The sequence below is a fragment of the Dermacentor andersoni genome, chromosome 1, assembly GCF_023375885.2.
Source record: "Dermacentor andersoni chromosome 1, qqDerAnde1_hic_scaffold, whole genome shotgun sequence".
NCBI lineage: Eukaryota > Metazoa > Arthropoda > Arachnida > Ixodida > Ixodidae > Dermacentor > Dermacentor andersoni.
In genome coordinates this window covers 58,561,742-58,587,869 of record NC_092814.1, presented here as the reverse complement: position 1 = coordinate 58,587,869, position 26,128 = coordinate 58,561,742, and the positions used below count along the sequence as shown (strand labels likewise).

Below are 26,128 nucleotides of genomic sequence, written 5' to 3'. Positions count from 1 at the left end.
AGTTCAGCACAGGTAAGCTTTGTAATGCATGAATAAATGTCACTTGTGTATTTGGTTGCGTCATTTCTGAATCCTAGTGGGCACACACCTTCAGCAGCATGCACAAGACATGTCATGTACACCACTGCGGCTGCATCCCTGATGCAGCCTGCCCGATTTTTTTTCAATGTTGCTTGTGGTGTCCTAACAGGAAAACGAGAAAACATGGCCGCGAAAAACTTTGAAAAGGAATCGTTTGTGAGGATAAAGAATGTGTGAAATGCTATACCGAGGACGTACGTACTGAAAGAGCCAGGTCAACTTGTTCTGTCCACTGTATTTGAGCAATGGTAACGTAAGTTGATGGGAAGAAAGTAACGTAAAAGTAAGAGTAATGCTTATTGATGACACTGTATTATTTAGCTTGTGGCATCCCTGTCAGTAGAAGTTTTGGCCTCAGTGTTGACTGATCACTAATCAGGAACTTTAATACGAGTCAACGAGCCTAAACAGCATGCAGCCTTCAACGCAGTAACTGTCTCTTCACCTGCAGCTTAAGTATTTGTTTAAAAAAAACTGGGTTTAGAAATTGTGTAAGGAGACCAAGTTTGATGATCCTTTCAAATGCCATGCTGCTGTCACACTGACAGGTACTAAACGTTGTCCTAATTAAAAATGAAAACGAAGTCATGCGACTGTTTCACAGAAAAAAAATGAACATAAACGTGACGTACCAAGATTACCTGAACCAAATATATTTGAATAGTAAAATGTAGACCCATCTCGAGAAAAAGTTATCGCATGTCTTTTGCCAAACAACTACAAACAAAAGGCTTTATAAAGCTATGTGCTTTAATTGAATGAATATAGCTCCCTTAGACAGAGGGAGTGTGAGAATGGTAAAGTTTGTCCAAGTGTGTAACTCGACGTATGCAACGTGCATTACAACATCATGCAAAAGGAATGTGTACATCACAAGAAGAAGTCAAAGCTTTTTTATCTAATCCACACCATTCTTTCTGTAGTATCACATAATTATATTATGTGATACTAGCAGACAACAGAAAATAATTCAGATGGTGGTCCTCATGGCGGATGAATGCTGCTGTTGCAGTAAACAAGTTCAGAGCTAAGAGAATAGCTGAAGTCTGCTGTATTCCTTATATGCACTACATTGTCTATCACCGTAATGTGAATAAAACTAAAGTAGTTGAAGCAACATGAATTAAAAAAAAATTCTTGGGTCTTATATCTCAGAAGAATAACCTGCTTATGTAGCATGCCGCAGTGGGAAAACCAGAGAATCTTGGACTACCTGGAATCCTAAGACTTGTACCTAAATCTAAATATTCACCGAAATATGGCCCCTTCGGCTGGGACTGTACACAGACTTCTAGCTCGGCAGCATAGTGCCATAGCCACTAAGATACCATGATGAGTGAAGAAATGTCAACCTCATACCCATTCCAAATAGTTATAGACGTCTTCCAAATAATTAAGGTGCCTACACACGCCTCCAATATCTTGGACTTAAGTTTTCACAAACGCTCCTGACACAATAATTTCCATTTCTAATATGAGCGGCTTTAGTGATCATAACCTCATTCAACTAGCTGTTAGTATCACGAAGCCCGTGTCTGTCACAACAACAACAACAAAAAATTCACGATTAGAACAGAGTACGATGAGATTAACTCCCAACTTGAACAATCTTTTTGCCAAGTGCTACTACCTTTATTTAATTGTCGATCCATAAATACCAACTGGGTACTCGACAGGGAAAAATTAACGGCATTAGTACACCGGTACGTCCAGATAGTCTCCATAACTAACGACAAATCCAGCCCTTGGTTGAACAAGTCTCTTCGAAAACTAAGGAATATAAAGAAGCATTTGTATAACAGGGCTAAACGTGTGCGCACTGCTGAGGCTTGGCAGATATAGAAAGACTGTTTAAAAAATTACTGCTCAGCGATATCTTCTGCAAAAGATAAATATTACTCGCAAGACCTACCATCGCTGCTAACTTTCATTTCCAAAAAAATTTGCAAGCCATACCTACGACAAGAGATACTAATACCATAACTTTACACGGAACAGAAAACATACCTATTTCTAGTGCCGAATGCCTCACCGTATTCAACACGTTTTTTTCATCTGTTTTCACTCAGGAAGACTTATCCAATGTTCCAACTCTTCCCGAACTTGACGCCGCATACATGGAACCAATTGTTATCACTGTTGAATGCATTAAATTACTCGGAGGTAACGTCAAAATATCCACTTAAGCTGGTATTGACAATATTAATTCCTACATATTAAGGAACACCGTCGCTGCCTGAAGCAGGATCTTATGCCATATTTTTCAACAGTCCCTCGCATCTGGAAAGCTACCCACCGATTGGTTAATAGGAAAAATAATACCAATTCACAAATCTGAAGATGTTCACTCGCCTGATAACTATCAGCCCATATCTTTAACCTGCATATGTTGCAAAATGCTTGAGCACATAATGACTTCACACGTGTACAACCACCTAGAAGCTCACAATTCTTTTTTTCTAATCAGCATGGTTTTAGGAAGGGATTTTCCTGTGACACACAATTATTTGAATAGATGACTCACTTGCACTTTAACATAGACTGCAAACTTCAAACTGACTGTATCTTTGTCTTTTCTAAAGCTAGGAGGGGCTACTGTCGCATGCGTCTTTTGACCAGGCGATGTGCGCTGCTTCGATGATTTCACGGGTTAGTTGGTTACTGTGTTTACTCAAAATTTGTAACCAACTAACTGCGAAATCATTGAAGCAGCGCACATAGCCTGGTCAAAAGACACATGCGACAGTAGCCCCTCCTTATCGATTACGTCCAAAGAAATGGCATTTCTAGCGGGGGGGGGGGGGGGATATGATGATTGCAGTTATCTCCCCTGTTCAGTGCAGCATGTATGCTTGATAGTGATTATATGTATGGTTTTTTGGTTTCTCTTGTTGGTTGGAGCTGTTATATATTTTTCGCTCCAAGCAATAAACTTCAGTTGCAAGTCAGCGCTCGTCCGTGTCGTTTCTCCCTGCTAGTCTCCGTGAAAACCGCGCTGTTCTGTTTCAAGTTATCTCAAATAATGGACACAAGCAACCAGGATGAGCAAGAAAGGTTCACCCTGAATGCCTGCCTCCCAGCAATAAAATATATGGCGTGAACCTGACGAAGCCATCCCACACCAAGCGATGTGAAATTCTTGACTGGGAGAGATCCCTACCAGAGATTAAGGGAGCGATGAAGCAACATGCTAAAGCAGGAAAGGGACACTGCACCAAAGTGAACTGGCAAGGAGTTATTGTCTATGAAATGAATCACAGTGGCAAAGAGGAGGAGGCCTACAAAGTTAGTTCCAGCTGTGGGCATTAGGATTACAACATGGGCCATTGGCCACTTGCAAAAGAAACTTGGCAAAAGTTGACCCTGCCTAATTAAAGAGCAACCACAGTATTAATGTGCTTCACGTGCAACATTTGCTTCTCTCACAAGAAACACAGATCTCTTTCTTGGATTTCAATCACCAGACAAGACAACAGAACCGAATTCATATGGGTGCTTAATAGTGTTTGAGAAAAGCAAAAAAGAACATAAAATGGTATGTGGTTGCCATTATCCTGCAACAGACTGCCCTGAAGGTGTCTTGTACGAAAAAAAAAAAAAAAGTGAGAGAATGTGTCTTCACAATTTTTCAAACTACTGTTTTCGAAAGATGAAACACTCCATTGCTCAGTGGGACGAAAATAACTTTATTTTCAATTTTAAGAAATATGAAATTTAGCGTAGGAAGTTAGGACAAGCATATCTTATGATCCATGGATGTATTGAGCATGCAGAAACCAATGTGGTAGTTATCTGCACTTCCAAAGAACACAGATCAATACAGACATGGCATTTAGCATTACCAGTCACAGCACAAAGAGTTATGATGTGGCCTAATCCATGCTGAGATCAATGAGAAACAGGCCTGTAACGCAGACACCATTTTTCTGATCATCTGTGTTCCTGGTAGACACAGACGTTCACTATACAGCCAGTCAACAGTTCACCTAGCTCGTGGGAGCAACAATCTGTGCCTTCTTGCCAAGTGCCTCAATGTTTGGTTTGCGTTAAATCGTCTTCTGTGGATGGAAAAAAAACTTTTCTTTGCAACATGTCTCAGTCTGAAATCATCTAAGCTGTTGAAGACAGCTTAGATGACTTAGATGACAGCTTAGAAGATGCAGCAGCTGTTTTGCGCACTGCGTTTTTACATGATGCTTTGCATAATTTGCAAAAGTTGCCATCAAGCGTATACATAGGTTGGGGAAACGCGCCACAGATAAAACTTGACCGGTAATAATGAAGTTACTTGACTACAGAGAAAAAGTAGCAATCTTAAGCCGAGCTTTCAAACCTAAAACAACTGACTACTCAATTGGTGAAGACTTCTCTAAAAGAATAAGAGACATACGGAAGAAATTTTTGGATAGTGCAAAACCAAACCATGAAAAAAAGGAAGAAGTATCACTTTCTTTTGACAAGCTTTACGTTAACAAACGTGCATACATTTGGGACGAAGAGAAGAAGGACAAAGTACCGATGCAAAAAAACGACACAGAAACAAACCGCCGAACCGCACAAGCGGCACAAGCCGTACAATCAAAAGATTAACATTGATAAATGTAAACACCCGCAGTGTCCTAAATAAAACAGAAGCCTTGGAAAGCCTTCTAGTCGATTACGAGCCCGATATTGTGGCCATCACGGAAACATGGCTATCACCCGCTATATTCGACCATGAGATTACCCCGCCAAACTACACAATCATCCGAAAAGACCGACCTTCACGAGGTGGAGGAGTGGCCTTACTGATAAAAAACTGTCTTCGCTTTGTCCCTCTTCCCGAGGTGGACAACGCTGAAGCCGTTTTCTGCAAACTTTTGTATGACGGGGCATCAATTGTAACCGGTTGCGTATATCGGAGCCCTTCCTCTGACAGTGAATGCCTTTCAGCAATTAAAAAATATATGCAGTGTCATGTCCATCAATCCGGGATTATTCTTGTGGGCAACTTTAACCTTGCTGACATAGACTGGCCCACAATGCATCATACGTCAGAAGCCTCAGAAATGCTAATAGACTTAATGCTAAATTTTAACCTATATCAACTTGTCACTCGTCCTACTCGCGTTCAAGGCTCAACAAAAAATATCCTCGACCTCATATTTCTTAGCAACCTTTTTTCTACAAGTCAAGCACAAATGGACATTATTGAAGGGATATATCTTATCACAGTATGCCTATGTGCATATTCCAGCTTGATCATTGCATTACTACCCTGTCTACAGTAAAAAGTTTTTTTAACTTTCATAAAGCAGATGACGCCAGCATACTAACTTATCTGTCGCATGAATTCGATTCCTTTTTAGAAAAAGCATCTCAGGAATCTACTGATGTAGATGCATTATGGCTACATTTTAAGAGCATTGTCCTGCACTGTATAACTAATTATATTCCAATGCAAAAGAAAAAACAGCACCTTAAGAATCCATGGATCACCCGCGAAATCATCCATGTTAAACGGCGCCCAAATCCGCTCCGTAAGGCGAACAAGAATAACCCAAAACCATCTACAACCTTGAAGTTAAAATCTCATCCTTGAAGCAACTTCTTACCTACCACACGACTGGAAAAAGGCTAAAATAATACAGATCCACAAGAAAGGAGACAAAAATATTGTTGCCAATTTCAGACCCATATTTCTCACCAGCATTTCATGCAAAATACTAGAACACATCATTCTAAAACACATGACAGTGTTTCTAGAATGCGAAAACATCCTATCGCCTCACCAGCACGGTTTTCGATCTGGCTTATCAACCATCACTCAACTAACAGAGGTAGTTCATGACCTTGCTCTTAGTATTAATAATCGTTCTCAACCTGAAATGATTTTACTTGACTTATCTAAAGCTTTTGATTGCGTTAGTCACACTAAGCTAATTGCAAAAGTGGAGCAAGCCATCGGGAAGGGAGAAGTTTCTGCTTGAATAACAGCTTTTCTAACACACCGCTCACAGTTTGCTATGTTTGACCACATGCCATCTGATGTCGTTCCTGTCACATCTGGAGTACCACAAGGCTCGGTACTCGGGCCCATGTTATTTCTGATCTTTATTAATGATATAACCAATAATATAGCGTGCAAAATCAAACTCTTCGCGGATGATTGCGTGATATATAATGAAATTAACAGCCATAATGACCATCTCGATCTTTCTGATTCCCTTAACATGCTAGCCGAGTGGTGCTCCCAGTGGCAAATGTCTGTTAACGTCACTAAATCAGTGGCTATGACAGTAACAAAGAAAAAGCAGCCCTCTCATTTCACCTATATCGTTAATGGCACGCCTCTTTCAATGGTTGAGCAACAGAAATATTTAGGGATAACGTTGACATCAAACCTCTATTGGGAAACACACATAACTAATATTACAACTACTGCACTACGAAAGCTTTTTTATCTAAAAAGATGCCTAAAGATCACTCCAATGAACATTAAGCTTCTGGCCTACAAAACATTTGTGAGACCTATTTCAGAATATGCTAACACAATTTGGTTTCCTTACGCAGCAACTAACATAGGTAAACTTGAAGCCGTACAGAGAAAAGCCGCAAGGTTCATTCATTGCAAATATCGTTCTACTGACTCACCTTCACATCTCTTAGCTTCCTCAGGCCTCAACACATTATCAACGAGAGCGAAACAAGGTCGACTAAAATTCCTGTTTCAAATTCTGCATCATCAGTATAAAATTTATATTACCCAGTACATTTCATATTCGCAATCTAGAATAACACGGCATCAACACGAGCGTACGCTAACCGACTATTCCTTTTGTAATGACGCATTCAGGTACTCATTCTTTCCTCAGGTAATCAGAGAATGGAATGAACTTAACTCGTCATTAACGGCGACAAAATCTTTATCCCTGTTCGTTTCACAGCTGGAGCTCATCACAAGAGATTATTAACGACTTTTCATGTTTGTTCCCTATTCTCTTTATCTTAAACGGACAGTATTTAGAAAAAAAATTGTATACACTTGTTTGTTCCCAAATATTTCAGGTTTTTGCTTTGTCTATGATGTGCCCCGGTGTTTGTTAATTTTATTCTGCATTGTTTAGTGTTCTGTTGTATACCTTAATTATCTACCTTATCTTTTGTATTTTGTTGAATATTGTTGCTTTTTCGTTCTTTGTGTAGCTCGCACGTGCATTTATGTATGGAAAAGAAAGTGTTCATGCCCGTCTGCTAGGCTCTCGGCTGAGAGCTGCAGTATTGTAAAATAAATAAATAAATAAATAATTACATTTACTTAATTAAAAAAACACTAGCATTTGCATTTCTTCAGTTATAGCACCTTTTCTGTTTGGTATTTTTCTAGGGAAGGAAGAAACTTGAAGCCCCTCTAAAAAAATTTGAAATGCTTGATATCTCGACTATACAGAGTGGTTAATAGAATTATTGCATGTTCGAAAACCATGCAGGGCGAGACACCCTATGGATTTGTTCTAAGACGCTCAAAATAGTTTGGAATTCGCTATGGAAATGCCCTATAACGGAAAGTTGCAGTATTTATACTTGCGTTTTTACTTTTACACAGCAGTGCACGTGTTGGGAGTGCAACACCAGGGGGTGTGTTCTGTAAGTTTCGGCCTAGTGGACTGTCCATTGCGGCAGCTGCTGAAGTGCTGATTGGCTGGGGTATGAGCGAGAAGGAAGGCGGCCCCAGCCTGTCTCTTCGTTCGTACAGCTCAGTCAATCAGCAGCAGCTGAAACTGATGGTCCACTTGGCGCACACTTACAGCTAGAACACCCCGCCCCGGAACGGGAAAACGTTTTTATCTGAAGAATTTCATCACTTTTAGGTTGCAAAGAGAGCAACTTTTTAAAATGACATGTGGCATGTAGCACAAATCTAAGTATTCATCTGGAATACTCGGAAGAGATATGCATAACTTACGCTGGAAATCAATGCGTATAACTGACTAATTAACATAATTTCACAAAAGTAACTTTTCAATGAATTACTTTAGCACACATATTGAAATGCACGAATTGAAGCCATTTGTTTTACAATTAAGGTACATCAACTTAAAACAAATTTTGAAACAAGCACCAGTTCTGAGATAAGCGCAGTCAAACTTGCCGTAAAAATGCACTGTTGTTGCACTTACTTTTTCCACAAAGCGCCTTTTTATGCATTCAACCTCCAAAGTCACTGGAACACCGATGCATTTCTTCGCAAACTTTGGGAATGCATATGTCGAAACTGGTGTCATTTTCAGTCCCAAGAAGATGTGACTTTAAAAGTCACAGACTACAATTCTAACTTGCAATATGGGGCGTGATGTAATTAGCTTAAACATAATTAGCAATATATATGGCAATTAGTCAAATATTAACTTAAACTTTTTGTGCAGATTATGTCGGCCTCTGGGAGTAATCTAGCTCAAGAAGCAGAATTGTGCTACATGTTGTGGGTGATTTTTAGAAATTCCGGCAACAGTAAAATAAAACACCCCATGTATACATCGTTTTCTGACCTCATTGTCGGGCAGAGCGACGCGAAGCCTGTGACAATACGCGAATACAGTGGCACAGACGTCGACGTTGGCGACTCCTTTAAACGAAACAGAGTTGCGGCCGGAATGCCGTGGTGGGCACAAGTCGCAGCTTTCAGCGACGTGGTGTTCCTGGAAGCGCGTGCTCGAACTCCCCAGGGTGGCTAGATTTGGCTATTAATAGCCAAATTGGGCTACTTTTTGTCCGAATTGGTGTCAGAATTTTCCCTTTGGCTATGTGGCTATTTTTTGGCTACATCTTTTTTCTGTGTAAAAAAAAATAAAAATTGTTAAGTGCAAATGTAAAGCCCGCTGGTATCAAAATGCAGACGATAGCAGGTTAAAGAAATTGAGCGCGTCTGCGACAAAATCAAAATTTGCAAGTTCTATCTTAGAGAACACGTATGCATCTCAAAAGGTTAAGGATCGCGGCCTTTTGATCATTTTAATATAAGAAAGCTGGCCTCGGGAATCCGCGCTCTAACGCTACCCGGGCGCACCAGCGAATTGTTGCCGCCTCCACGTGTGAGCCTTCGGCGTCCTGTGTTTTAAGCACAAGATGCTTTTAGCTCCTGTACGGTGCGCCGCGGGTGACTTCGGCGCCCGAACCGAGGGAGAACGCCGAGCTGAACCTAACCGAAATTTGCCGAATTTTCTGCCTGCCGCATGGCGCCTAGGTGGCAATTCGCTCGGACCTTTCCTGTCCCCCACCCGCTGCGGTTGCTCAGTGGCTATGGTGTTGGGCTGCTGAGCACGAGATCGCGGGATGGAATCCCGGCCACGGCGCCCGCATTTTGATGGGGGCGAAAACACCCGTGTACTTAGATTTAGGTGCACGTTAAAAAACCCCAGGCACGTGGTCGAAATTTCCGGAGTCCTCTACTACGGCGTGCCTCATAATCAGAAAGTGGTTTTGGCACGTAAAACCCCATAAATAAATTTTTTTTTTTCCTGCTCAAATCGGCCCTACTGCAACGCCAACGTACAACATATCTATTCCGCTGCCCCACAGCCATCCGTTCCCTACGTAACTCCGAACCCCCCTCCTGTCTTTGCTATCACTTCCCGTATCAAATGTCGAATGAGTGTTCAGCCAGGTCTCGCTGATTAAAACCGACATGATTCGAAATAGAATGTCGAAGGAGACATTGGTGGCGCTCCTCCACTTTAAATTTTGGCCTGGCCAGGAGTGGAGGCTGCTGCAAGGATTTTAAACCAAGCGAATAATTTTTGTCCCGTTTCACCTCAGACATTTTGTACGGACCAAATAGTTCCACTTCGCAATAAGCTCGTTCATAGCATACTTATTTATGTCTATATATCGTACTAGATTTTGTACCAGCCGCCATCTATTGTGTTAGACTTTGTCTTGCAATTTTTTGTATTTTTTCATTTAGTGCATTGTGTGTTGATAAACGAAATTATCATGAGCTGTAAGTAATAATACTGCAGAACACCTGGGTGCATGCAATTGCTTAGCGTGTTTATTGCGCGGTGCTATTTTTCAGTTGTTATTTTCGTGATTTTTAATGCTCTGGTAAAAATAAAACAGTGCATTTGCAATGAAGACCGCATTTGCCTTATCATGAGTTTGCCTGCATGCTTGCGTTTCTGCACTTCTTGCGCAGTAGACAACGGATAACCTGCACTCGACAAGTTTTTCTTGATGCTTGACCAAGCACTTACGACCATTTACTTTTATTTTTGTTGAAACCCTACGATCCAGTCCGGCACATATTTTTCCGAGTTTGTTCGGTGCTGAAAAAACTACTCGTAGACCATACCTGAGACCTACGTTTTTTAAGTTTTTAAAATTTGTCGAGTGGAGGTCATCCGTTGTCAACTGTTTGCCCATATCGTGTGGAAAAGTATACATCGGCCAAACGGGTCGGTGTGTAAACACAAGACTTTTGGAACACAAAAGGTCACTCGGCGGAAACACCCATTCCCACATTAAAGGGCACTGCTTACAACACAACATGGGTGCTGGCCGCTTTACAATGATACCACAGTTTTATCGCACCATAAGGATCAGCTAACCAGAGAAATAATCGAAGCCTTTCATATTCACAAGAGGGGAGAGGGTTGTATCAGTCAGCCATCTGTACATCTAAGCCATGGTGAGGTAGTCTTTTTGGAAGTACACTAAAGGAAAAAAAATAAAAATATTGTGTAATAAAAATGGTTGTTAGGGGTGCAGCAAATACGATAGGATTGCACAACATGATAGATAGCTGCCATATCTTTGACGCCCGAGTATGCGTGGGCAAATCATTTTAAAAAAAAAAAGCCTTTAATCTTGCCTTGATTTTCTTTGTCGCCTGAGGGTACGCAGGTATATAAATATGAAGTATGTGTTCTGAAATAAAATAGTTGCGAGTTCAGCGAGTGTCGTCTTTTCTTATGTGTCTTCACTGTGTTCGTGCGCTGCTTCACCAGCAAGGTACGATGTTTCTGTAGTTGTTCCCCAAACCAAATAGCAGTAGTTACGATAAGAACTAAACAGCGATTTGTATATTAATAACCTCACCGAGTTGGGGAGAAGGTACCGGATACGGCTTAGTATTCCAGTTATCCGACTTAGTTTTATTTGGATATTATTGACGTGGTCATACCATTGCAAAGAAGTGGAGAAATGTACCTCAAGTACTTTCACTGACTTCACTATTTCTATATCTGAGCCTCTAAATACAAGGTTATTCTGGAAAGTCAATTGTTAACCTTTCGAATGAAAAACTACGGCTGTTGTTTTAGTTGCATTTATTTTTTACTTATTGTTACTTGTCAAGTTGTCTAACTTCTGTAGGACGTCATTAGCTTTACTAGAAAGAATAAGATCTGATGCTGAGGCGACAAATATACTCGTGTCATCTGCATACACAATAAACTTAACTTCTGGGGAGATATGGGCTATGCCATTAATATATAAAGTGAACAATAAACGACCAAGAATGCTCCCCTGTGGTAAACCTGAAAAGTTCCTGTAAACACGCTGTGAATAGCATTGGAGAGATCGTATCTTCCTGCCTGACACCCTTCTTTATTGGGATTTTGTTGCTTTCTTTATGGAGGACTACGGTGGCTTTGGAGCCACTATAGATATCTTTACGAGTATTTTTACATACGGCTCGTCTACACCTTGATTCCGTAATGCCTGCATGACTGCTTAGGTGTCGACTGAATCAAACACTTTCTCGTAATCACTGAAAGCTATATATAAGGGGTGGGGATATTCCGCACATCTCGAATAACAGAGGATAAATCACACGGGGAGGAAACTAACTAATGGTTAAAAAAAAAAAAAAAAAAAACCTTGGCCATATTCAAAGATGATTACTACAGACGATGTATTTTTTCACACTGGCCTCGTCTGCTCTCCTTCTCACACTTGCTGTCTACCGAATGTAGCTCACAAATATAGCACCTGACATGCATCTCTTATAGTAAAGTGGTTATTGTTGGGTATGTCAATGAAGAGAACTGCTGTAGTGTGTTCATGTATGAGTATAAAGAGTGTTTCACGTAACTTGTGCCATGGATTTTGAAAAAAGTGGTTAGCGGAAGTTGAATCATACTAATGGCATATGGTTTGCCGTCACGTGGCACCCCTTAGAGTATATTTTACATTCCGCCTAATTAGTTAATTAACTACGATATAGTATGCAAAATTTTATATATTCACTTTAGGGCCAAGTGCGTTTCATTGTGTTGTAGAGGGGATTCAGAAACGGCCGATCCAACTTTTTGTGACAACGTACACCCGTGAGCAAAAGTATACGGACCACAGAGTCACCGAAAAACGAGAATTTCTTCGTCGCCAACATTCATAAACTGAAATTGACGATCGAGTGTACTGGAAATTTCGCAATCCCAGGCTTGAACTACAGCTAGTCTTTAATATCAAGTTACATTCATAGGCGGAGGATAAAATCAGCTTGATAGCGCAATCTCTAGTATGTATACTTTGGCTCACGGGTGTAGTACATGCTGCATGTTGATTTTTTTTCGGCGTTTAAAGAAAGCGCGCGAAATACGAAATAAAACCTGTCCGCGCTCGCGTGCTATCGCATTGCAGCGCTCTCAACCATGCGTCGAGCCTATCGCTTATCAGGGACGACGGCGCTTCCTTCCCGTGTGCCACCGCCAAAGATGCTGACGCACTGTGAAGCCGACGCCTAGAGCCGCGGCCGCTCAATTCGCCACGGTTCGCGCGCACGGTTCCTTAGCACGAACCGCGATTGAGAGCGCTGCAATACGATAGCGCACGAGCGCAGTCACTTGGTTTTATTTTATATTTCGCGGGCTCTTTTAGCCGCAAAAAAAAAAAAAAAAAAAAAATCGCCACGCAACATGTACGTACGTTGCCACAAAAAATTGGATCGGTCATTTCTGAAGCCCCACTATAAGACAACGAAATGCGCATGGCCCTAAAGTGAATATTATAAAAATTGCATGTTTCATCTCAGGTAATCACATACTTAAGCAGAATGTAAAACAAAAATACTTTACCACGTGACAGCAAACCATATATGCCATTTGTTTCATTCAGCTGCGGCCAACCACTTTATTTTTTTTAACCCTTGGCACAAGTTATGTGGAACACCCTGTATATACTTCTCGAAAGCAGTTTCAAATATATCCGTGTTATGCCATCTAGGTTTTCTTTTTCCCCTTTCTTTCGGTTTTCATGTTGGTCCCAACGACTCCAATTCAGAGACAAATTGGGTCTAAGTGTGTTCAAAAAACCAACTGGTCCAATTGGACCTGCTGGACTTTTCCAATGGGTGTCCTAAAACACAAATGGAAATATCCAATTGGTTTCAATTGCAAATTTCCAACTAATCGAAGCAATTCTCTTTCTTTTACTGGGTGGCGAGGAGATGCGTATGAAGAAGACAAAAAAAAAACGACGCGAAAGACAAGTAATCAGGCTAAATATTATTCGTTTGTTTCACTGCCGAGTCTTTGGCCTATAATGTAAACTGGCAGGTGCATGACCTCCAAGTTTCGGCAAGCGTTTGCGGCGCTCCGTATTCGATATATCGAATACTGAGCACGCGTCGTCTGCTTCGGTGCTATCAAACGCTGCTAATAAGACAATCACCAGCCCTGCATCGTTGCCAAAATTGCTTCCATAGTATGTACTTATAACCAATTTAGCCCAACTGAAATTTCCTTGCAGATGGCCTTTAAACTAGAGCACCGGACTGGCCGAGAATATCGCCCCGGGCCCGATATTGTAAAAGCTTAATCGCCCGAGCCCGGCCTGGTTCCTCAATATATCTGGGCTCGGCCCGATGCCGAAACAAATTCTCACCTACCCGTCCCGGCCCGGCCCGGCCAGACCGCAAATCAGGCCCGAACGGGCCGTCGAGAGGAAGGTGTGTGCAGTAACAATCAATAATCGATGTTTTGTTGGCGCGTGGTTCGCAAACAAGTACTTTAACCATCAGCAATTTATTTGAGAAAAGTACTCACTTTAGTAGCACGTTGTCACAGCAAGAAAAACACAGGGTGAAAGGCACATTTACGGGCTTTGTTGCACGTATACAGTCGGTCTTGGATATGAGGAACCGCGATTTCCGTGACACACAATCCGCAATCGCTGTTCACTGAAGTTCGTAAAGATGTTTTTATTCTACAGCATCGCGCGCACGGATGAATGACTCACGCAGAGAGACCTTGTATATAGTAATCATATAGTTTCGCAGTTGTACTTGCACTCGATTAGCAATTCATGTTCGAAACAAGGCTTTTGTGCAGACCGCTTATTTACAATGTACCACGTGAGTGTAACTTCATATGTGCAGCCCCATATAAGTTTAGCCGCCCCCCTCCTTCTTCCACCCTTCCAAACGTGGTCGTACCGCAAAGAGGTGGTCATCGGAGTACGCACGCAGGAACGGCAGGAGCTCAACGAAGTTTTCGCGCTATTTCTGGCGTTCGTTTTGCAGAAGTTCGGTATGAACGGCGCCAATATAATTAAGCATTTAGATGCCCACCGAATGAGCACTTATGGTTCGAGGTTGCGGGGTTGTCCCCCTGCCACGGAAACCGTAACTGTCTTGTTCAAGCCAGAGATCTGGGTTAGGGAATATGTTGCGGCCCACGTCTTCTTTAATGACACTATATATAGTCCTTAGTTGAAATCAAGAAAAAGAAATGGCCATGGGCAGGACATGTAATGATGAGGGAAGATAACCGATGGTCATTAAGGGTTACGGACTGGATTCCAAGGGCAGGGAAGCGTAGCAGGGAGAAGTATGGGGGAGGCCTTTGCCCTGCAGTGGGCGTATTACCAGGCTGCTGCTGCTGCTGCTGCTGCTGCTGATGATGATGATGATGATAGTCCTGCACGTTGCAACACTGTAACATCAGTCCCGGGGAGCTCTCGCAACGTACAGTCGGATACGACTAGCGCACGCGTTAATACGCACGGAAGAGCGCTCTGCGTATCCATCAGGCGTCACATGAGAACTGGGAGCCTTGATAGAGCCCTGCGAAAAAAAAAGAATGCTTTTCTAGCGAATCAGTGATGAGATTCCGCGCATGCTTTTTATTTTTGTAAACGGCGCTGCCTTTCACAAACGTTTCCCGCTTTGGAAGCCTGACATCACCCTTGAGACGGTAAATAAAAACTACAATTATTATATTACATTCAGTGCTGCGACTATAAAAACATTTGGAACATAAGCTAACAATGAATGCAAATGAAAGGTCTCGAAAAAAATTGCGGGGTGGATGATTTACTGCAACATTTCGCAGTGATAGTTACATTTACAACTGGATACCAGCGACGGGTAGTTCCTCCCTTCATAAAGTTTCCTACAAGAATTACTAGAGGGAACTCTGGCGCTAGTGTCTACGGGAGCTGCAATGGGAGCGGTTGTCCCAGCATGGGAATTATGGGAAGTACATGGATTTGCCTAAACTTCGTCCTTTTGGCTTCAAACGGCATTGTGACTTTGTTAACTCGTCATTTTCAACAGTATATTGCGGAATAAATCATTAAATAAACATCATTCAAATTGCCCGACGGCAAGATTCGAACACAGGGGCTCTAGCACAGAAGCCTGATATTGAAACCATTAAGCCACGGACGCACGTATCGACAAGCGAATGAAACGCCCTTATGAATTTATCGCGGGCATGCCAGTGCCTTGAGACGCTTGGCGCGTTTCGATTTGGCCACCTGGACAAGCTCAATCGATGCAATTAATAGAAACTGTACGCGTTGCCGGCGTCTTCTGCACTTCGAAGAATATAAATTGCGCCGAAATATACGACAATAATATTTATATAGCGTAATATACAAAGCCACAAGAACGTCTGAATCCACAAGCACGAAGATCAAACAAATCCTTGTACTTCCCATCATTCCCATGGTAGGACAACGACTGCAGCGCCAGAGTTCCCTCTAGTAATTTTGTAGGAAACTCTATGCCTCCCTTCAATTACGTCTAAACCGTACAACTGGTAGCCAGCGGTGGGATCGTCCACCAAACATTACATCGCTCAGCCACGGCCGCCCGTGTGCAAATTTGGCCTCCCTGCTTATCGGCGTCGTAGCCGCCGGGTCTCGCTAATTTCGACTAGTTTTGAACACCGAGCTAGCCTGGAACCACGCGAAACTCAAGGTCAGAGCGCAAGTATGATTGCAAGCGTACACTCACACCTGGCCGCTCCTGGTTAGACGCCTCGGAAGACTTTGCTTCGTAATAAGCTATTGATAAGGCTTCAAAATGCGCAAATTGGACGTGGCTATTATCCGTCGGTCAAGCTGGTGCAGGACAAAGCCGGTCCGCACCACGTAGCACAGCCAGACAGGAGCATATGAGCGCGAGCGCGCACTCTAACCGTGTCGTGCACAAAGCAAACGCTGCAGTTGCATTATATTAGTACACTCGTAAGTTGCATGTAGCTGCGGTCTGCTACGTAGCGTATATACCGCAGCCGCCGCGAAGTGCCGCGACAAATGCACTGTCTGACTGTAGCTGAGCGCAATGCCATAGAATAAAGAACCAACTAGCACTGCTATGGTAGCACTGCTGCTCGCTGAGGACAACCGCGTTTGCCTAAAACCCCTCTTCTTACCCTATTGTGGAAAGTAGCGACATTCTCCTCCTCGCGCGCGCTTTCGACCTCAATTCTCCTCGGATTTCACTCTCCCATGGGCCGACGCGTTGCGCGGGTGTTGGCGCCGCGGAATAATGAATGCGCGCGCTGGGTTGTTTGAGTCGTTTGCAGCGTTATTGTGGAATCCATTGGCGGTACGTTTTCATTTTTCCGGGGGTAGAAGGGGGCGACAGGCTTTCCGAACCCCATATATATATATATATATATATATATATATATATATATATATATATATATATATATACACGTATATATAGTGTGTGTGTGTAATGAAACCGTCACATCCATTTCTCTTTGGGAAATATAGCTGCGCGCGCACTCTTTCGATGCGTTGCGAGCAGAGTTGGACTTTTGAAATATCCTATGCCTATTTGATTTTGATCCTATGCCTATTTGATAGCCCCTTGATAACGCAGCCGAAGCGCCGCTCTCACCAGACATGAAATGTGAAAAGCAATGGAATGGGCGCAGAATGTTTCAAAATTCCGACTGTGCTCGCACCGCATCGAAAGAGTGCGCGCGCAGCTATATTTCGGGCCAGAAACGTCCTGCGGACCAAAGACAAATTAATGTGACGGTGTTATTTTTCGTGAGGGTGTATACGTGCTGCAAAAACAGGGTCGTACGAAAAAATAAAAGCGAGATAAAGAGACCGGGAAGCGCCCCACGTGTAGAGAAAAGGCAAAACCGATGCGTTCAAGAAAGTAAATATACCACTTCTAAATGAGCCGGAATTGACAATCTTTTTGTGCGCACAAAAAGCAATAAAAAATGAAAGCTTCAGATTTCAGTGTGCCCTTGTTATCTGTGAATTAATAAGCGCCGTTGGACTCCAGCTGCTGCCTAGAGGACGTGTTCGAATAGATCGCCTTCTGCAGCTACGCAGTACTGAGTCTGCTTTAATATTCAATGGCTTTCTCAATGGCCGCGGCGCTGGAATTCTACGGAAGACATCCGTTATCGTTGCCTCGAGCTAATCTGACGTCAGTCTCGATCATGTAAACACGATCTTTCACACAACCCCAAAGAACGAAATCGAATTGAGAGAGGTCAGGTGAGCTAGCCGGCCAATTTACAGGTCCGTGCTTTCCAATCTATTGCGCATGAAAAGTGGGATCCAACCAGTTTCGTGCTCGCAGCTTCTGTGTATCAATGAAAGGCTAATGGAACATAAAAGGTCGTTAAGCGGTGGGTAACCTTCTGATGTTTCCTTACATTGCCAAGACTGCCAAAATTGTAACTGCACGCCTGAGTTAGATGAATGCGCGATATTGTACAGGTATAGGAATGAAAATACGCATCTTACGCTCGAGGCATGGCATATGAATAATGGTGGAAATGCGTGCGTGAGTCAGCCTTCGATTACCTTAGATAAAGAAGAGATCAAGTGCCTTGACAGTTATCTCTCACGTAGATCGGCACGTGTACCCGACTGACACGTGGTGCTACCATTCCAGAGCATGCGCAGATGAGTTTTTTGTCTTCTTTCATTTTTCGCCTCAGTGTTTCCTTCAGTTGATATTCGCCGTTCGTGTTGTCGACTTTTCTTGTGTCCGTGTCTGCACGCCTTACTTTTTTTTTTTTTTTTGCGTTATGAGTTCCTGAGAGAGGGCGCCCACAGGCTGTTCCAGTTTACCGAATGTAGATCATACCCTATGTACCTTGTCTGAACCAATTCGAGCGAAGTGCAATATATCCAGTGCTCCTCAGGCGCCCATATCCCTGCGTGTTCTCCACAGCAACACTATTTGACTGTGACCAATGTTGAGCAGCAGATATGGCTTACTCCAATGAGGAAAGAGCGGATATGGTTTTGGCTCTTGGTGCGTCAAGTGTACATAGAAGGCGCGCTGGCACCCAGGTACGCGTCCGAGCTCAATGACGATTGTGCGTGCATATGAAAGGCCGAGAGAGACTGGGACTTTTACAAAGAAACGACATAAAACTTCATTCCTGGGCGAGGACGTGGAGACAGATATTCTGTCAAAATTTTCTTCAGACCCCCATGCAAGTGTTCGTAGTGTCGGTGCTGAAGCTGGAGTGTCAAAGTCTTCAGTGTGGAGAGTACTTAAGAAGAGGCAACTTCATCAGTACCACGTGCAGCTGCAACAGATGTTGGAGCCCCGCGATTTCCAAAATCGGAAGGACTTTCCAAACTGGATTATAATCAAGACGGAAGAGGACCTAGGCTGTGGACTGTGGACCAATGAAGCTACCTTTTCACGTAATGCCCCAGTGAACATCCACAACGCTCACTATTGGAGCGACGAAAACCCTCACTGGGTTTTGAAGACACTTCACCAATCTCAGTGGTCGGATAACTTACAATTGGCTGCATGAAGTATTTCCGCAGCAGTGGATTAGACGGCATGGGCCCATTGCTTGGACGGCACGGTCCAACTCCCCTCGATTTACTTCTCTGGGGCTACGTCAAGTACCAAGTATACCGGACACCAACCACAACATCAGATAACCTAAAAGAAAAAATAAGTTTACAACTCCATCCCCGATAGCATGATCAAGAACACGTCGGAAAACGTGCCTATTAGATGCCAAATGTACACTGTAGCAGGTGTTGACCTCATCGAACACGCATTATAACCAAAGGGCGCTTTTTGGATTGAAGGTCACTGGAAAATAATTCCGGCCGTAATGCCGCCTTTCCACCCAACGCCATTACACTCCGTCGGCAGGCTGCCAGCTCTAGCCCCCCATTTCAAGCATAAAATAAAAGCTCTGTTCTCGTTCTCTTTGTCTCCTTAGACGCTTTCTCACTTCGGAACCGCTCGGCCAGCAGCACGCACTTGCACCGTGATGCGATAAAAGCCGTATGCCCAGATCTCTACACCAAATATAACGCCTTGTCGCGGGCCAGTCTCGCCACAGCCGACCTTGATCATCCATCGCACGCTTGACAGCAGCATAATAGCAGTGCGCAATCGCTCCGTTACGTTGTATTTTTTTTTTTTTCATATTTCGCGGGGTTTCTTTGAAACGCGGAAGCAAGGACCACGTGAGATATATCGTGTTGGAAACAATTTAGCGAGAGGTTTCTCAAGGTTCTCTGCAACTTTGCGTATCACATTTGGGATCTGCAGCCAATACTTAAAAAGTTTATTAATTAAGTATAACTAATCCGTTAGTTAAGGGGAAAATAAAAAATAGCGTAACTCTAGCCCAGTGCAAACATTAGGCATTCGGTTCAACTCGCGTCCGGAGTCCCTAGCAGTCTTAAAACTTTCGCTCAAGTTATATGGCACAACCTGTATATATACAGGGTGTCCCAGCGAACTTGGACCAACATTTTGAAAAAAAAATCTATGCGTTCTTCAGAACAGAAATCGCGCGGATGTTGGTAGTAAGTACCATTTTTTTTTGCTCGTTTATTATTATTTTTTTTAGTAATTAGCTGAGATAAATTAACTTCTTAAATATAGCTTGAAACGTTCAGACGTCAATAGCAAAGTTGTGGAGCTCCACAAATATCGGCCAACCCAGGCACTTCCAACGAGATAGACTTTGCGTGGCCGTTTTTATTCGGCAAAAACGAAAGCCCGCGGAGTTTAAGAAATACCACGTGACAGCGCGCTGTCTGCGCCCGAATGCGGCACGATTACAGCGCTCCCAACCGTGTTTTGTAAAAAACATCGCTCGCTTCGCACCTTTTGTGCTGCCCACGACAGAGCTTCGCGTTGTGCTTGATTCCGAGATAAACGCCAGTCGGTTTGGCAGATTTGGGCGGCAGCTGAAATACAGCGCGGCTGCCGTTTCTGCGGCGATAATTGCACTCTCACGCTAGCAGAATGCATGCGGAGGAAAAATGACAAGCTGATTAATTCGAATTTAGGAGCATGACCCCAACAAGCAAACACGCATTATAACAAGCTAGATAACGTCGTGTAAATTACGCTGGTTGTCAAAAAAGGAAGAATTGTAAACTGACACGGAAAATTTTTTTAGTTTCCTGTCCATTCCTTGACGGCAGAGAATTTGTAATGTCATATTACTTACGTGCCTTTTCCACGTCGTACCAAAGTTTCACACAGATGGGGGGCTGTTTTCGTGGATAACGGTTGTAGAGATTTATTCGCTGTGATGTCTGTCTAAAGAATGCGTTCAAACAAGTCGCCTTCTGCCATAATGCAGTTTGGCACCTTTTCAGCACGTCCGATGTAGGTTTTTTGATGACGCAAGACGGTATCTCGCTGCATGCCTCAGCAAACTCTGTCTTTAGCGCTTCTGGTGTAGTTGTAGGTTTGCGGTACACTCGGTCTTTCACATGCCCCCACAAGAAGGAGTCAAGAGGTGTGAAGTCCGGTGACCTTGCAGGCCATTCCACTGGTCCATGCCTCCCGACCCACTGGCGTTTGAAGGCTTCGTCTAGCCAGGCTCGGGCAAGGCTGCTGCTGTGAGTTGGTGCACCGTCGTGCTGATACCAAGTTCGCTTTAAAAACGCAAAAGGAAGATCACTGCGAAAACCTTTGACAGCGCCTTCCAAGGTGTCGTTCACGTACCGCTGAGCGGTAAGCATGTGGTTAAAAGATATGGGGCCAGTTATTCTTCCTTCAAAGATATTGCACCACACACTGAATGACCATTGGTACAGGTGTCTGGTCTGCGCCACCAAATGCGGTTCGTATCGTTTCAGTAATTCGCATTATGGATGTTGACTTGAGAATTTCTGGAGAAGGGTGTCTCATCTGTCCAGAGCACTTTGTCAACAAAATCCGGTATTTCGTCACTATCCACAAGGATCCAATTTGAGAAATCAAGCCGCCATTGAAAGTCTCTTTCTTGCAGCTTTTGATGCAGTTGGAGGTGATACGGATGCATTTCAGCCTTCCTAAGAACTCTTAACACTGAAGACTTTGAAATGCCGGCCGCAGCACTCACATGACGCACGCTGAAATTAGGGTTTGCAGTCATGAAAGCCAAAATGTCTCCTTCAGCCTTTTTACTGATGGTCCCCTTTCAGTGCCGCATCTTGAATCTACCTGTTTCTTTCAGCGTCAAGTAACTCCTCATAATTGTGTTCGCGCTAGGTCTTCCCCCAGATTGCCAATGTCGGTATACGTTCAGCTTTCCTCTTGTCGCCCCATGCCGCTCCCAAGGCTAAAACGATGTTCGCCTTCTACTCGCTTTAGTACGGCATACTTTAGGCACTTCAATCAAATTTTTCGAAATGGTTGCGCGGCACGACAGTAATAGACAGTCGAGCTCACATGCATCTAGCAGCTGGCACAGCTTTGAAGAAAAGTGGCGTTGTAACAAATGATGCGCTTTCTCGCGCAGGTTACAGATGTATGATGCATGTATTGTGTGTATTTTTTCTATTCCGCATCGACTTGAACGCTGGAAAAAAAAAAAAAATCTCTTCTCGTCATATCGGAATAAACGGCTGTCGACGGCGCGTTTTTCGGCGGCAGGCGCGAGCGGTTGCTGACGAAGCGCTTCTTCGGAGCGCCGTCGCCAGGCGCTGCCGGTAATGTCAGAGTGTCAGAGCGGAGAAAAGGTTGATGCCCTTTCTCCTAAGTGAAGGGAAGGCACGGCGCTGGCGATGTTTTTACAAATCACTCATGAGAGCGCTGTAATCGCGTCGCATTCGGGCGCACAGAGCGCGCTGACACGGGGTGTTTTTTTTAAACTCCGCGGGCTTTCGTTTTTCCAGAATAAAAACGGCCACATCACCCATTACTTTGTCCTTACAGTTACCAAACATGACGAAGCGGCCTCATTTAGTTCAATGCGGACACCAGACGAAACTAATGTATCACGCATGAAAAAACAAAAACAAAAAGAGAAGGAAAGGGTGAAGGTTCAGTCGTTATTTGTGTCGCTTCTAAATGTGACAGAAACGCTAAAACTACGCAACCTATGGCACTTAAAATGCTGGCTATCATTTCAAAGTATAAATATCTTAAACGCAGAGTTCTCTTGGGAGATTGGGAGGCCTATAGTTAACAGCAGTAGCCTGATACTTTCGAACCCTTGCTTAGTTTTTTTTAACGCTGTATTTGATAAAAACATATTATTGCACATAAACTTGGCGTATTGTTTGCCTCATGTTCGCAAAATTTGACCTCACGTGTAGTTGTAAATATGCCAGTTGTAATTATGTCTACGCCGCTCCTAAAACAGGCTAATAATGCTATGGGCCACTTGCGTATAAGTATTCTGCTAGAAAATGTACATTTAACCAACCCATTTGGAACTTTGCCTGCACATTTGTCATACCTTGAACTGCAAATCTCGTATGATGCACGAAATCACATGGGAAGACGGGGGGTTTAGTAATTATCTGCAACACTTGCATTTAAAGGAGGAAAGTAAAAGTTTCGCAATGCATTGTGCTTAAAATTCTCCCTATTTTCACGGGAATTCAACCGTCTTTCCTGCTGTTGGGTTAGGAGTATGGGAAACGTTTCTATTAGCGGGCATATGGCACCCTGGCTCGCTTCAATGAGTAACTTTCTACAAAGGCTGTAATGAACCTACACAAAATAAACATAGCTCGCTGGCCACTCAGAATAGTTTACCGGGGATACCGGCGGAGAAAACTAAATAACATTTGTAACGTATAAGAAATTGGTAGAAAGCGACTTTTCAGTAACTATTTACAGAGCACATAAGCAAGCTACACAGTGCTAATTTTCAGTACACGTCACCAAAAGGGGGCCTTCATTTTTTTCAAAATACGAAATATCTGCTGTTTTTCCTCCTGCCGGGAAACACGTAACAGTGTAGCTCTTAATTAGAAACTGTATAAAAAAGAAATTGTTAAAGTCAGAAGTGACACGTGCCATTATAAAAAATTCTACGATAAGTGGTGATAACACAATGAAATTCGACAGTTACCCCTGTAAGAAGTTGATTAGATTTTTGATGATGATAAGATACTGAGACAACAACCCTATGTAGGCTATCTCTGGACAGAGATAAAAAGTTCTAGGATTTGATAATCCAATGATTTGATGCCGTAAGGCACACAATCGGCAGATTATAATGCTTTATCTGAACCTCCCCATCGCCCGCAGGTTAAATGTCGCAAGCTGATTCGAATACGGATATAGCGGTCCCCAAAATCTGGGCATGATGAAAATCGCGCAAGCTGACATTTGTTACGGTGGGAACTGCCCAGCGTCGGGCGTTATCCGCAACGCGAGCGTGTATGGTGAATCTCGCGCGTCGTCCGCTGTCCAAGCAAAGGATGCGTAGTAAAGAAAAGCGTTGCTTATGTGTTGACTCTGCCTTTCCCTTATGAGTTCTCTCTATATAGTAGTATATACATTAAGAAAGAAAATTTTCCTTCAGCTGTACGTACTTTTGTGGGACTTTCCAGCATGCCGCCGAAAGTGGCTACTTTCAAATGTGGGCCGGGGGGGGGGGGAGCAAATTACTTGATCTGGCCCCCCACTTATGACACTAGCGGGGGGGGAGTGCCCCCCCTCCCCTTGGTATATACGCCTATGGTTTGTGCCGTGTACTCAGTTGCTACAGAAGGAACACAGGTGCCTTTTATAAGAAATACAAAGGCGTCACTAGTTCTAGTTACTGTAGGTCAGTGGACGTGGCGTTCTCCTGCTGAACACGATTTCGCGTGTTCCACTCGCTACCGCGGAGGCAGCATTCGAATGGATACGAACGCATATTCACTTCAGTACTTACTTTTATGTAAACTTAAAGTGTAAGATGTAGTGCAGCGTAATCCACAGCCTTCTACTTCGGAATATCTTACATCCCTATATGCGAGTGTGCTCTGAGGCGATGAAAACGGTTCTATCAATCAATCAGCTATAAATATTAAGGAAATGAATCGATTCTTGTTGTAAAATCGTCTATTATACTTGCATCGTATTAAAAAATTTAATTCTAGGGATTTATGTACCAAAGCCACGATACGATTGTGAGGCTTGCTGTTGTGGGACACTACGGAATAATATTGACCACCTTGGTTTCCTTACCGTGCACCCAATGTACGGTACGCTGGTCTTCTTGCATTTCGCCACCGTTGAAATGCGGCCGCCGCGGCCAGGATTCGATCCTGCGCCCTCGGGCTTTGCAAGCGCAACGCGAAAGCCACTAGCATACACCACCACGGTGCGTCTTGCATCGTGTAAGCCTTAGCATGAGGCAAATGAAATTAAGCTTTACAGCATGAAAAGGGGATGACATGGAGTTGTGCAAGTTCTCAAGATGCAACAAAAACCGTTGCGCCTCCTGTATTGCAGTGTCGTGGCTTGGCAGCGCCGTGTTTTGTGAAGGCTCATGCTTGATACGCGTTGACTAAGAAGCAACTTGCAGTAGTGCAAACAAAGAAGAAAGAAAGAAGGAAATAATTTTATGAATCTGTAAGAACAAAGATTTGGCTATAATAGCCGCAGAACTTTACAAAAAGGTCTTAGAACACCGGCATACTTTAGATTCGTGGAAATCCGTGTTGGTCATCACACGACACCATCTGACGCTAGATAATAAAGCAATGTCTCACACTGTGTGTCTACTTTTTTATATATGTGGTGTCTCTTTCTAACTAGAAAAAAAGAAAAGGCATTCGAAGTTCTCTTCCAAGATCAAGAGATTGGACGTGGAGATATGTATCTCATGGAACTCTATACGTGCTAACTTTGCAACTATTGAATGACATCAATAAAGACCACATCCTTATTTAAAGCAAGCTAACGGAAATGAAGTCTTCATACGAGGTGCCGCAGTGAATTGGTTTTGAGAAGTCGCAGGTTCGGGTCATGCCACCGTTTACATCCGTTAATCGAGCGGTAGTGAATGCACGTGAGCTTCGACTCCAGAGCGCTTCCGGGACATTTTGATTATTTCTCATTAGACGGCGTTTCATTTCCTGCCAACAGCTTTTACCATTCTGAATGTGGCAGCTCATAATATTGACACAAAGCCTTCGGTGATTTATCAATTCAAGAGCTCGTATTGATCCTTGTTACGATCTCATATACAGGTTACGCTTAAGGCGGGTCAAACAAAATAGCCACACTCACGCAGATAATAGCTCTGAAGGCATGTCTGTACACTTAAAACATCTCTCAGCTCGTACTGTGACCGGAGACAGTGCGTGTGCGCGTGTATATTTAAGGAAAACGTACTAAGCACCTTGATATCGCCCCCGTTCCGGTCTTGTGCTTTACTGTATGGCGATTTGTTTTAACACGGTACATCGTGTATTCTTCACCGCATGGCAGCGGTCTACTGTGGCGAAGCTGATTATAAGGAATCACTTATTATGCAACGCATACAAAATCCTTGTCATCCTAAAGCCGCGACGTTGAGTTGAGGGACGTCGTAGTCGAGGGGCTTTGGACTAATCATGACCACTTCGGCTTCTTTAGTGCGACAGC

The 26,128-nt window shown here is 43.3% G+C and overlaps 1 protein-coding gene across 4 annotated transcripts in view; it reads right to left on the bottom strand.

Annotated features, from left to right (window-relative positions):
• Positions 1-26,128, bottom strand: part of LOC129380480 (uncharacterized) — a 120,287-nt gene that overhangs the window by 5,487 nt on the left and 88,672 nt on the right. For 3 of the 4 annotated variants that reach the window (XR_011891053.1, XR_011891056.1, XR_011891069.1), the window contains exon 2: positions 14,927-15,124. The gene's annotated coding sequence lies outside the window, so the exon portion shown is untranslated. The remainder of the gene's footprint in view (positions 1-14,926; positions 15,125-26,128) is intronic. The other variant, XR_011891072.1, reaches the window with a different exon arrangement.